This window comes from Mirounga leonina, unplaced genomic scaffold (assembly GCF_011800145.1).
Source record: "Mirounga leonina isolate KUSES-001 unplaced genomic scaffold, KU_Mleo_1.0 Mir_153, whole genome shotgun sequence".
NCBI classification, from domain to species: domain Eukaryota; kingdom Metazoa; phylum Chordata; class Mammalia; order Carnivora; family Phocidae; genus Mirounga; species Mirounga leonina.
This window is the reverse complement of record NW_023270387.1, coordinates 7,079,531-7,093,668: the sequence shown is the minus strand read 5'-3', so window position 1 is coordinate 7,093,668 and position 14,138 is coordinate 7,079,531. Positions and strand designations below refer to the sequence as shown.

General features: G+C 40.4%; 1 protein-coding gene across 2 annotated transcripts in view; it reads right to left on the bottom strand.

The window, feature by feature from the left end:
* ZC3H12C (zinc finger CCCH-type containing 12C) overlaps positions 1-12,608 on the bottom strand; it is a 54,107-nt gene extending 41,499 nt beyond the window's left edge. The window contains exon 1 of one of the 2 annotated variants that reach the window (XM_035008882.1): positions 137-12,608. The gene's annotated coding sequence lies outside the window, so the exon portion shown is untranslated. The remainder of the gene's footprint in view (positions 1-136) is intronic. The other variant, XM_035008880.1, reaches the window with a different exon arrangement.
* Between the last annotated feature and the right edge of the window lie 1,530 nt (positions 12,609-14,138).

The following is a 14,138-nucleotide window of genomic DNA, read 5'->3' as shown; positions in this document are numbered from 1 at the left end:
CTTTTGCTGTTTTGCTAATTTTCCTTAAAGTCTACTGGGTATTCATTATTCTTTCTATACCAGGAACAGGTTAACAGAATAAAATTTTCTGCTCTTGTGCTTTAGCATAAGGACTATATTCACACCAGTGGCTTACTTATTAAGGCGACTCTGGTGTTCTATCCAGGGGTAACATTAGTCAGGCGGTGGTGGCTGGATTTGAGACTAGTCATAAAACACCTATTTAAATCATCTAAAAAAGAAAATTGCAAAAACATTTTATTCTAAAGCTCTTCAACATCTTATTTACACTAGAAAGGAGCTATTATATAAATGTTAAGAGAAAATGCTAAGTGTTTTTCTAAGAAGTCACACATTTGAATGCATCCTTGGTGAACTTATTAGAGAGGGGAGTATTTCTATAATGAAATAAATTATATTCAGCATGGTAAATACTAAAGACTAGAACATGGAATCTTTAGCTTGATAACACCACATTTAAAATTTCGTCAGTGTAGAACTCCTACACATTCTACAGGAGTTTCTTCAGGTTTTATCCCTTGAGAAGACAGATAACACTGTTTTCTTAATGTAGCGTTCGTTTATTAGTTTTAAAGCAACATCAAGCTCTCCTGGCTCCAGAACTGCTCAACTGATAAAAAGAAATACTCCTTAGCAGATGCTCCATTAGGGAGCTGTATCCATTTCATTTTTTTTTTTCTATTAATACGGATATGCATGAGCCCAATTATTTAGAATTAAAGGCAGGGATTTTGAAAGCAAATCTTTACACTTTGTGATTTATTAACTACTGTAATATACTGACACCATAATGCAAGTAACAAATCACAACAGAATCCTAATGAAGGGATACAGTTAAAAGAAAAATCTGCACTGTGGCCTTCGCAGAGCTCCCACCAAAAGTATCTTGAACAAGGAAAACCTATTGGAAGCTGGGCTGCCTGGCAACCAGAAGCTGGTTGCTAAGCTGCACTCTTTTAACACGCCATCATGAATGCTAGCACAGTGAAAGAATAATTTGGTATGAACAAAAGCCTATAAAAGAGACTGGGACTTAAGTGCGTCTGGTTTACCCTCCGAGAACAATGCAGCTGCCAAACCAATCTGGAAGCTCCGACATCATTGTTCCGTAAACCCCACAATCTGCTCCGACTGCAGGAAGTGTATTTAATGGGCAACATTTCTGATCTCCCCTGAAAAGTTTGGGTTTTGCAGAAGTGCTGTTGTGAGATAATTCTTCAAGATAATGACTCACTGACCAAATCCCTGACTTCAACTAGGAAATATTATTTTAATATCGGGCTGAAGTGTTTTCCTTTCGGACTGTTTCAAACAAGATGAACACTGCATGAAAACACAGCCACTGGGGAACATGGAAATGAAATGTTATGTTTAGAGAATAAGGGAAATTATTCTTAATTTTCACAGTTTTCAAAGAAACAAAACCAAATACTATAAAGTTTTTAAACTAAAAATTACCCACCCTAAGCAAGTATCTAAATCTTTCTGTATCACTTCAGTCTCATATAAAAAAAGTGTTCACGGTACTATGTAAATCGGCTCTCCTATATAATTTTATTATATAGCTATAATGATAAAATAGGGAGGAAAAATTAGATTATCAACATTTGCTTTTTATAATATTAAACCAGAGAAATATATACATGAATATATTTAGTGAATACCACACACCTTTAACTTGTAATTTACAATTCATCTAATTATAGATACTATGTAAGTAAAAAGTTTACAATAATTGGGCTAACATGATTTTTAATACTGATCTGCCCTACTTTAAAAAAAATTAACATCTAATTTGGTTAGGCACAATATTTTTTCTTTTAAGATACTCTGGTTGAACTCTTTCCCCACACTGACAGGCCTCTCTTCATGTTCCATACTTCACTGGTTACTTGAGAGGAAGTTACCCAATGTCATCTTGTCCTCAACAAGCAGTTAAACAATTATTTTCGGCTCCTACCCATCAACAGACTAAATATGAAATAGTACAAATACAGGCAAAGGAGTTCAGTCACCAGGCCTAGATCTTCTCTGTTATATAATCCAAATCTGAAATAACCTTACTTGTAGTAACCAGATGGGAAACATTTGGTTTTTAAAACTAATCTGAAGTACTTCCTTACCCACTTGAAATTAGTAAAAGATTGCCCTGACTTAACATGACACTTAAATTTTTTTCCCCCACAATATCTTGAAATCACTCAATAAAAAATTAAATGCCAGTCTTAAGATTTAAGAGCTGAAAAAAAGTATTTTCATAGGCTGCAGTACTTGTTAAAGTAATGTCATGTGTAAAACTTACAAGGAATTGTTATAAGAAATCCTAGGACAAGTAATAGTAGAGGATCTTTATTTTTGCTCAGTGCCTTAAAAATGATCAATATAATGTTGAAAAAGATAGCAGACTCCAATAACATCACCGATTTATTATTACAGGTAAGGTAGAAAATACTTTTCTCCCTAACTTCTAAATCATTTATTAGACTTTTAAGTTTTGCATTTACTCAAATGCAAATGTATGTAAGTCATCTTTAAATTAATCAACTATTAACTAATAAGGATAATTTTCCTCATTTCATGAAGCAGCAGCATAGACAAAATTTCACACACAAAACAGGTCAGTGTTTATACTCCCATAGTTATCAAAAAAACTATCAAACTGCAAAAAATATGGCTTAACTTTTAAGCTTTCTATCAGGAATCCATTGTAATTGGCCTTTACACACTATATTCATGAACACAGAAAGCACTGGGCAAAAATATAATGGTCTGAACACAGATTTCTACACTTAACAAAACTAAAGATTCCCTCCAGATACTGTACTGGAAACTAAAATGATTTTTTCTGGCTAAAGGCCTAAGAAGTTAAAAAGTCAAATAATATTTGTTGAAAAAGACCCAAATTCTCATGCTAATTTTGTAGATGATGAAGTGTAACTGATTATTTTAATTGTCAAAAAGAAACTTTGTATTAGCTGAAGGCAGGCTTAGGATATGGTTATCTACTAGAAATTTGTTGTAGATATACAAATTCCCCCATTTGGTGAGATCTCTGAAAGTTCTCATTAGATGACTTGGATAATCCTTCACCTCAAATCCAGTCGGGGAAAAATTTTTTTTTTATTTCTGAAGAGCCTCATATTAATTAGGAATATTAGACCACAAAGTTGTTACATCAATTTGTTTGTTTGTAATGTAAAGTTACAATGCCATAAAGTGGGTTCTGGTTGTTATCCAAATGGTAATACCGTGAGAACAATGAAAATAAAATAATGAATATGTAATAAATACCTACTGCTGTAGTCTCTGTGTATTTAATTGCCATTGTATTTCAGGGAGTGCGGCTGTCTGCATCCCTCTGGCTAACAAAGGAAGGATGTCCCTTTGAACAGATTGGTTGATGCTCTGGGGCAACAGATGTCCTGCTGGAACTGCAGGAGGCCAGCAACTGGTGGCCTGCCCATCTTCTGAGAACTTTCAATAGACTCGTGCATGTGTTCACACAATAGGGCATGTGGTAGAAATGAAAACCTCTTTTTAACCCTTTATGCTCGCTCTTTCCCTCCCAACTGATAGATGAAAGTCTTTGTCTCCTCCTCCTCTCCCCATTACGGAACTCCTGAAAGCAGTTCTTGGAATGACACCTTCAATCTAATATTTGAAACTAATGCAGGGGGAAAATTTTTTAAAAAGGTGGGAGAAATTAGAAACTCTACGTGACTATCGAAACTGCTGACAAAGCAGGTGAATGCTTAATCATCATATTTACAACAAGCTGTCTGAAACATCTACCTGTGTATCAATCCATCTCCCCTCAAGCTGGATTTTTAAGACAATGGAAAAAAAAAAACCCTATCCAATCTTACTTCCAGTTCACAGTGCCTAAGTCTGACAGTGACACTTGAAGAAACACAAGAATGTGATAAGATAAAACCCAAATTCATTGTTTATCAAAACATCAGGACGTGTCCGAACTCATCCTTCAGTACCAAATGACCCCATGCCATGCCTAACGCCTTGCAAATGTTCGTGAGGCTGTAATTATTTATGTGACTCCAGACATAAGTCTACAGAGAGAATTTTCTTGTATTTTGGCGCCAGGTAATCATTTGTAGCCTGCCACTGGAGGGGTTTCCTGTCCTTTACAGAGTTCAAATTAATTCTCTCAAGATTTAGCAAAGTTTAACTTGCAAGGCGTGAAGTAGCACAGATACTCACGTTAGCAGGAAAATACAAAGACATTGGTTTCTGTAGCGGCCTCAGCAGTAGCTCCTTAACCCAGTTTTAGCTGCAGACTTGCAGGCAGGCAGGCAGAACAATGAATGGCTGAACAGATGGAAATGGCAGTGTCTTTGCTTAACCTATCACCGAGTGGAGTAACAGCCAATCCTGGGCCAGAGAGCTCACAATGAGTTGGCCGGGCCGGTGCAAGCCAACCTCAGCACCCGGGGTCAGGTTCACAGGTTTCTCAGATAAGCAAGTTGATGTCATTCTCGGGGCCTGCCCCGGGCCGCATGTCGTATTAACGAGGGCTGCGCTCCAGCAAGAGGCCGGACAAAGCCGACCCGCCGACCCCCGGCAGCTGCTCGTGGGAGCCCCGTCATCAGGCGGCAGGCTGCCAACAAGAAACACCTGGCTCGGGCAGCCCCCAGCTTTTCCTCCTTGCTTTTCATGCGCGGAACAAAGAAGCCAGTTCTAGTTTCAAGTCCTAAGAGTCGCACGTTTCCAAAAAGTTGAGGCTATCCTCCCGTTCTATTGGCTTTTGGGTTTTGAGAAGTAAAGGACATGAGGTGTGTCAAAGTAGCAATTCGCTACCGCAGTAATCCCTTTTCTTTAGTAAATGAGTCCGTAGTGAAATGGGACAGAGGGCTATAGTAAAACTATTTCCCTGGAAGCACCGGGAAATCCAAAGTATTCTTAGGTATTGGTTAATTTGTTGCAAGGCAATAAAATGAAAAAAAAAAAAGAGAGAGAGAGAGAGAGGGGTAATGAAAGTAAGACCGCAAGAGACAAAGGTTTAGGAGCTTACAGTTTTAGAAAGTTCACTAAGAGCATAGCGTAGGAAGAGAAAACAAGTGTGGTCCAACTGTGTCCTCTAAACTGCATCTTTAGACAAAACTATTAAACTTCAACCTAAGCCACCAGCACAGGCCACCTTATAGTATGCCCAATAGCAATGTAAAATTCTTTTATGATGGATTCTAGTTACTCGTCATTAAATAAAGGCTTTCATTACGTTCTAATATACAACATATTACACCTGTTAAAAGCATTTGATTTTTTCATAAAATTTGTTCAGATGTAATACTCAAATTTCAGCTCAGGGACAAGTTAACTTCACGAAGAAGTAGTATGGTGGTGTTTTTTGAGGAATATAAAAAAATCGGTCCCCTCGGGGAGGAAGCTGCTTACCTCCCGATTTATGTCCAAAGTTCCAGACCGCAGTATTTATAATGCTAAGGACTACTGGCTTTTGAGGGCTGCGTAAGTTCCATCTCTAGTGGCCTCTGATTATTACAAAACTTCAACCAAAATTTAAACACCATCAGGTGTTGTGTAAGGATCTCCCTGCTCAAGGAAAAGGAAAAAGACACCTACAGCTGTCCTACGACGTACTTTGGAGAAAGATCTCCGCCCCCCACCCGCCCACACGGGCGTGCATCCACTCTTCATTCCAGTGCCCAAGAGAAGGGCAAAGGCGAGAGCAGCTTTTACGACTTTCTGATACAGGCTGAATTACGCAGGGCCCAGGCTTTTCCAAGATACAAGATTTGGGTAAAGCACCCCAAACCATCTAAATCAATCTCTCTTTACATATATACAAATACCGAGGATACTCACGATTAGGGTCCCTTGTGACTACTTGGGGAACAGGAGTATCTGTTGGGACTCCTGGCCGGTGGGGACTTAATTGTGACCACTCACGTGTAAATGAGATTTTCCCCGTTTACAACACAAGAGGAAGAAGGCCTACTCTACATAGTTGAAATTTTTCAGTTATCTCACGGAAGAAAACATTCCTTATGTGTACTAAAAGCCTAAAAAAAAAAAAAAATCACTGTTACCAGAAATAAAATAAAAATACAGAGTATGCTTTAGATCACCATTGGTCTGTATTTTTCCTCCAAAGAGATTAATCTTTTATGAAAGTATATCATTCCCAAAATGTTAGAAAATTTCAAACCTGTGAAAATATTTAACTGAATGTCATTATTATTAGGTTTGCATGTCACACTGATTTCTAAAGCAAAACTGTTCTTTTTCAACCAAAGGTTGCAGGAATGTTTCTGCCTTTGTTAAGCCTATGGTCTGATGTCAGAAGCCCGTTAAAGATAAAGCATATCTAATATTACCGTTTATTGCAAATTATAAGGTGAATTACCCAGAATTCAAATTTTATGTCTTAGGTAAACATATGAACATAGAAACGAAGAGAGTTAAAATTTATTTTTTTTAAGTGGTGTGGTGGTATTTCTTTTTGAAATTTTATGAGTAAAAGGAGTGAAGAATATAAGTCAAGGCCAGTCAGACAGTGAGTAAATGTACTTCTTTTGGTAAAACTGAGTTTGATTTAGTAACATAAAAATAAAACATATACATTAATGCAAAGTGATCCCAACAACTAAAACCTAATAAAACTTAAGCAACGCACTGATGAGATCAGAGACGGTGAGGTCAGTATTTACGAATTCATATTAAAACTTTTTTGTGTATAGAAAGTAAACTCTTTAGTATGAATTGCAAGTCTTCTCTTTTGCCCTGGGTTTTCTTCCCTTGCTACTATAGTTACTACTTTATAGCTTTAATTCGGGAGGAGGTGGAGGTATCTTCTCACTAATTCCAGCCACCGGTGAACACAAAGGAAAGAAAACTACCCAAGGGCTCAGCAGGAAGCCTGATCTCTAGCACTGGATTAAGCTTTTTTGCAAACAGCAAATAAAGGCAGTGATCTGAAAAAGCTAATCAGATCCTGCTGTGGTATTTAGACTACCTTGGTTGCTAGTATTGGATAATGTTAAGCACATTAAAACATCTGTAGGTGAAAGGCCCGGCTGGCTTCCCCAGTCACAGGCCCTGGTCCACTTCCCACCCTGGGCTGGGTGGGCACTGCAGTAGAGGGCCGAGCTCGGTGGGCTCTGAGGACAGGAGAAAACCAGGCAGTGTAGCAGGGTTCTGGGCGCACACGGACATCCGTCAGTGCCAATGGGTGTGTCTAATGTCAGGAGCTTCAACCACATGAGAGGACCTTGTACGTCCGCTGAAATTTGAACGTGAACACGTGGGCTTTGCCTCTGCTGTTGGGAATCAATTCTCTTCATCGCGGGTGACCCAAGCCCACTTCCTGGTACCTTTCTCTTAATATGGATTTGTTCCCCCGTTAATATACAATCTCTCCCGATCCCAACAATAACACCATGGAAGCAAAATTGTTCTATCAAATTTCCCCAACTGTCCCCCAAAGGTTGAAAGGTTAAAATTTCAGCAAAACCCTTTATTATTTTTGAGAATTAAAAAAAAGAACCAACAAAAACCCCAATTTATACCCACAGTGTAAGAGAATGGAGCAAAATCAATCAGGTACTAACATGTGAACAAAAGTGCCCCCGGGCAGGTTTTATTTCTCTTTTACGACAGGGTGAGCTCCTCCAAGAGCCCTCAGCTCTTTGCAGTGTTCCTGTAACCCCCTCCACGGAGGCTGCTGTCAGCCGCGGTGGGCTGAGGGAGCTCCAGCCTCTCTGGCCTGAGAGGCTCCTCCTGCGGGTCTCCCGCTCTGGCTTCAGCTTCCCCACTAGAGTGGCCTCCCTTGGTGCAACCCGCCCTCCGGCCTCTGCCCCCCCACTGGAGGATGACTTATCTGGTGGGTGAGTCTGGGAAGAGGAATTTTGTAAGCAAAGCCCGGCCCCTTTCCTCTGCACTTTTCTCTTTGGGATCTGCCCAGGCTGCCTTGCTCCCCAGCACTGCCTGAGATTGGGTGGTTAAAGCTTTCTAATTTGGAGGGTTCAACATCATTAAGCTCTTTAAGCTGGGCTCTTAAGTCACATCCTGCAATAGTTCCATCAGAAAAGAGCTATTTTGATGTCCATCTGCCTGGCTCCTTTGTCTATTTCTCAGGTGGTTCAGAACTAAGGCAGGAAAAACACCCCCTCGAACAACATTCAACAAAAATTTTGCTATAAAGAACTATTACGGAAAAAAAAGTGATAAAAACACTTACATAAATTAACTCTGATCAGACCACTTTTAAAACACATATGAAGGGAAAGGTTAAAAAAATAAAGAAAAAAATTCCGTAACAAAGAGGGAAGATAATGTTCCTCAAAATAAAAATTCTATGGGTCTGACGATCTTTCAGTGCCACATCACTAAGAGCAAATAAACCTCAATTCTCTTTAGGGTTCAGAGACAAACAGTAAATAAATCCACAAAAAGTTATTTCTTCCCAGTGCTCTAAAAAGAAAAACTTTTCTGCAGTCATTTTGTGGTAACATAACCCACAGCATAAGACTTCAATTATTTCCCAGTATTAACTTCCCATTCAGTATTTTTAAAAGTTCATTAAACAACTAAGTCTTTAGAAAGATGATCTTCAATTCTCATTAAACTTGTAAATAATCAAGGAATTTTAGAAAAGCGCAGAGAATATTAAGGACATCCTAAATGCCAATGAAGCAGGTTACTAGAACAGCTCATATATAAGGGAGGAAGGGAAAGAAAATTCATGAGGGAAAAAGGCCATAAATGATTCTAAAAGAGGTTTAAAAAGCACATGATATCATCCATATTAATAAAATACAGTAAACTGAAACTGAGGAAAAGCTGACCAAAAGTGAGTAATTTTATATAAAATACAGACAAGACATTCTCTGAATTCTAACAACTTAATGAGACTTTGCCTCTTGTAGTAATGGTAATACTGCCAACCTCATCGTCGAAGCCAAGTCAGAACTTAACTCTTCTCTCCTGATGCTGCGGACCTTTATGTCCCACGGTCTGTGCCATTCCTCGCCTTCTACCTGGTGTGTGCTCGTTTGCGTCCATCATGCTCTCTCTGGGCTGTGCATCCCAGCTGAAAGCCGAGGTCGGGCATGGGGGCTTGTTCTTTAGGCATTAAATTAGTCTACTTAGCAAACTAATTCAAACACTGCTTGGTCAGGAGCGTTGTGAAAAGAGAGACTGGCAGAGTCAGGCTAGAAAGAGCATCAGATAGATTACAAGAAAGCTCTATCAGGAGGTCTGTCTAGAAGAGCGTGTCAGAGAGTACTCTGTAAAGGAACAGGAAAGAAAAGCATGATACGCAGCAAGCGATACAAAAGCAACTACAAACCGACTATAACCCAAAGTTCTTTGTTAATTAGGAGTTCTATCTAAATTCTCATTGATAATCAAGAGAGTGCCTTACCTACCAATTCTTTCTAAGATGGCAAAATGAACTGCTTCAGTTAATACTCCCAGAGGCCCTCACAGCGGTGATTTTAAATTCCTGCACACGACTGGATTTAGACAACTGTCCTGGTGTGCAAGAAACGGAAAACCACTAAGAGGCCAATACGATGTGTGGTGGTGTTAGACAATGCTGAGTGAAATCAGCACAGAGGTTTATAACAATTTCTCTTTATAGCGTTCTGTTCATATCAGAGGGCGACGTAATAATTTCAGTAGGAAATTTAGCTTTCTGAGCACTGAGGACAAGATTCCTTCCAAATACAAATCACCATATACTATCATAAGTTAAATTTAGAATGTGAATAATTCTAAACAAATGCCAACACCATTCGCTTGTAAACTCGAACAAGGCGGGATGCCTGGGTCTTGTTTCCTGATGTGTCTCCAGGACCCTGCAAAGTGCCTGCCACACAGCAGGTATTTAGCAGGTATGTGCTAAATCAGTGACGGCATGTCCATACCTGGGTCAAAATCCCTTTTCCAGATTTATTTGCTCTTCCCTTCACATAACTTACATCCTACCCAAACACGAGTATTTACAGCAGTGCTTTATTTGGTTGTCATCTGGGGAGATTTAAAATACACCAATGCCAGAGTCTCATACCTAGAGATGTTTATTTTTGGACTGGCCATAGGCCAAGTGAGTCTAATGTGTACCCAAGTTTAAGAAGACCAGTGACTTACAGGATCTTTCTTCTAAAATACCTTTTTCTCCACGGCTTCACTTATTAAAATCCTACCCACTATTACCGAAGATTCAGCGAAGACCCCTCCGTCAGGAAGCCTTCCCTGGAACACGGTTAAATTCGTCTTCGGATTATTGGAGTTTTGCACAGGGCCGGGCACAAGGCCAGGACTTGATAAATGTCTGAGTGGTGGGTAATTCTGGGAGCAGAGCACACAGAAAGGCAATAAATATTTATGGAGAGAATGATGTGTGGTTGGTCCTCATTATTTGCAGATTCTGTATTTGCAGATTGGCCTACTTGTAAAAATGCATTTGTAACCTCCAAACTAATACTCGTGGTGCTTCAGTCATCCTGTGGACTGTGCAGAGGCGAAACATCGGAGTGGCCCGAGGACACATTCCAGCTGAGGCTGAACACAGTGAGCCTTCGCCTCCTTGCCGAAGCTCTCATACTGTAAACACGTGTCCTAAAAAGTACCATCTAGCGATACGTCTTCCGCATTTTGTGCTTTCTGCTGGCGCACGTGCTGTTTACCTGGCCCCCAAGCCCAGCCCTGAGGTGCTGGCCAGTGTTGGTAAGTGCGAGAAGGCCGCGGGGTGCCTCACGGAGAGCAGACGCGTGCCAGGTGAGCCTTGCGGGCAGGAGATGGGGCGCTGCCGGCTGGGAGTTCGGCATCCATGCATCAACAGTACGACATAAGGTGTCTTTAAACAGCAACACGCGTACAACAAGGTCATGTGTTGATCGGGCCGTGAAAATGTCGACTCGAGGCTCACAGACACGGACTCCTGTACGTTCTCTGGGAGCCACGGGTCGGTATTTGCAGCAACTTCATAGAACAGAACTACAGTGAAAAACAAGAGCTGGGTGTCATTTCTCCCTCTCTTCAGAACTCCTAGAGAGCTTACTTGTAATTTTTAATACCAGTTTCACTCAGCATCGGGCACCTCCTAGGGGCCAGGGGCTGGGGATACAGCAGGAACGAAGCAAGTCCCTTTCTGTCACCAAGCTCACCGCGTACTGGGGCGGGGGGGAGACAGAATCTGAGCGACACATCCGTGTCAGGTGAGGGTGAGTGCGACAAAGAAACTCTGGGTCAGGGGAGGCTTCTCTGATGAGGTGACGTGTGCGGAGACCTGGAGGAAGCAAAGGAGATGTGCACAGGAAGAGGGAGGACTACGTATGAAGCCCTGACAGGTGAGTGTGTCTGTGGAACAGCCACGTGGCCAGCCACGCTGGTGGCAAATGAGCAGGGGGAGCAGTGATAAGATGGAAGGCAGGAGGGCAGTCTCAGGAGAAGCCAGGTCATGTGGGCTCTGAAGGGCAATGCTTCTCAGACCTCACATAGCATTTGCACCGTGAAGATCTTGAAGATTCTCATTCAGGAAGTCCAGGCTGGGGTCCGAGATGCTGCATCCTAACAAGCTCACAGCTGAGGCCACTGCTGTGGGCCCCGGGATCCTAAGTTGAGAAGCAAGACCGTAGGTCACACTAAGGCCTTGGCTTATAGTCTGAGATGGAAAACTTCGGGAGAGTTTGAGCGGACAGAGTGATAGGACCCTATGTTATACTAACGCCTTGTAAGCCTGGGTTTACGTCCACACTTCCAATTGTGTCCCACTGATCTTCTTCCAGGTCTCTGCCTGTATCGTATATTAAGACTGTAGACTTAGAATATATTGGGAACGCTGCATGTGCAAGTCTTCTTTCATTACATGTTTTCTCCTCGTTTTCATATTTTTATCCTGGCAATTTTTACACGTACATGCTTCCAAATACTTTAGAATTGTTTTGATGGATTTTAACCAAAAAGCTGTTGGGAGTTTGATGGAGGCTGTGCTCCCGTAATACTTGCTTAAAAAGCACTCTGATTTGTTCAACTGTTCCATCAAGAACAATTTGGTACACACACAAATATTACTCAGCCATAAGAAGGGATGAGATCGTGCCATTTGCAACAACATGGATGGACCTGGAGGGTACGATGCTAAGTGAAATAAGTCAGAGAAAGACAAATACCATATGATTTCACTCATGCAGAATCTAAAAAACAAACGAACAAAACCGAAACAGACTCACAAACAGGAAACAAACATAATTTGTTTACCAGACGCAGGAGGGTTGCGGGGGTGGAATAGATAAAGGGGATTAAGAGGTACAAACTTCCAACTACAAAATGAATAAGCCACAGAGCTATAATGTTCAGAAGGGGAATATGGTCAAGAATACCGTACTAACTTTGTATGCTGACGGATAGTAACCAGACTTTTCGTGGGGATCATTTTGTAATGTATAAACATATTGTATCACTATTGATGTACACCTGAAATTCATAGGATATTGTTGTAAATTATACCTTAGTAAAAAAGAACTTATTGAAATTTTTTCTATCTTTCAATACAGTTCTCTAGATTTCTTCATGAGACATAAATTTCTTTTTTTTTTTTTTAAGATTTTATTTATTTATTTGACAGAGAGAGAGTGAGAGAGCGAGAGAGCACAAGAGTGGGGAGCGGGAGAGGGAGAAGCAGACTCCCCGCTGAGCAGGGAGCCCGATGCGGGACTCAATCCCGGGACTCCAGGATCATGACCTGAGCCGAAGGCAGTCACTTAACCAGCTGAGCCACCCAGGCGCCCAAGACATAAATTTCTTACTAAGCTTGTCTTAAGATATTTTGCTTTTGTTCTTGCTGCTGTGAATGAAAGTTTTTTTTTTTTCTTCTCTCATTATATCTACTGACTGTTACTATTGGTGTCCAAAAAAAAAAAATCACTATTTTATTCACATAAAGCTTTAGTGAACCAGGTATCTCCATGACTCTTCATGTCTCCAGCAGTGCTTCATGGAGGATCTGGGGATTTTCCTGTATATATAACAACAGAAAATCATCAGATGGCCTCTTCCTTACCAATTTTTATATCTCTTACTCCATACTTTTATCAAATTACACTGTATTAATGGCAAAAGATTTTGCGTTGCTCCCAATATTGATGGGAACGCCTCTAGGGTTTTATTATTAAGCATTATACGGATTGCCGGTCCGGCCGTACACACAGACATACAACATACATATACATCACCTCGGCCAAGTGCACCTCCCGGTACCTCACTTTTCTCAATTGTAAAAGAAAAAAAAAAAGAATATGATTGTTTCGAAACCGAGTGAGCTAATACATATACAACACCTGGAACAATGTCAGGCACACAGTAGGCACTCAGAAGTGTTAGCTGCATGTCACTTTGTGTCTATAAACATCTACACATAAACACCCACACTGTCAGAGCCTTTGAAAAGCCATTTATAGAAATACATCTTCCTCCTACATGAAAGAGTTAGGAAAAAAATAAGGAATGTGGATGGCAGTAAGATATTAAGATGATCATACTTTCTTCTTAAACTAACATTGTGAATTATACTAATAGACTGTCTAACATAGAAACATGACTACATTTTGAGAGGGTTATATATGCTGGTATTACCCCAAGAATTTTTATATCAATAATCCTAAGACTGGTTTATCACTCTCCTTAATGTATGTGCTTTGCCATATTTGGGTACCCCTATTTTGAGGTTAGAAAAGGGATATGGTATTCCACCCAAACTTTTTCTCAGTGACAAACCAATTGCTCAGTGTACCAAACAGAACTGGGCTAGCTAGACTGGGCCATGCTTTCCTATAAAGGCACCACGATTTCTAGAGATCTGATTTAGTGGTCTTCTGAAACTTTACTATAAATTCCAGGGAAGAGTTTACTCCAGCACGGGGTCCAAAGAAAAGAGGATGAGCAAGAGGAAGATGTTATAATTTATGAATATAAAAACCAACACCATACCATACCCTCTTCCAACAACTCAGTAAGCTGGACAAGGTATTTAATTGCTGTGTCTCAGTTTTATCCACTAGAAAACACACCACCAACAGCGTAGGGTTGTTATAAAGATTAAATGAGTTAATATACATGGTAACTTAGAACAGTGTTTG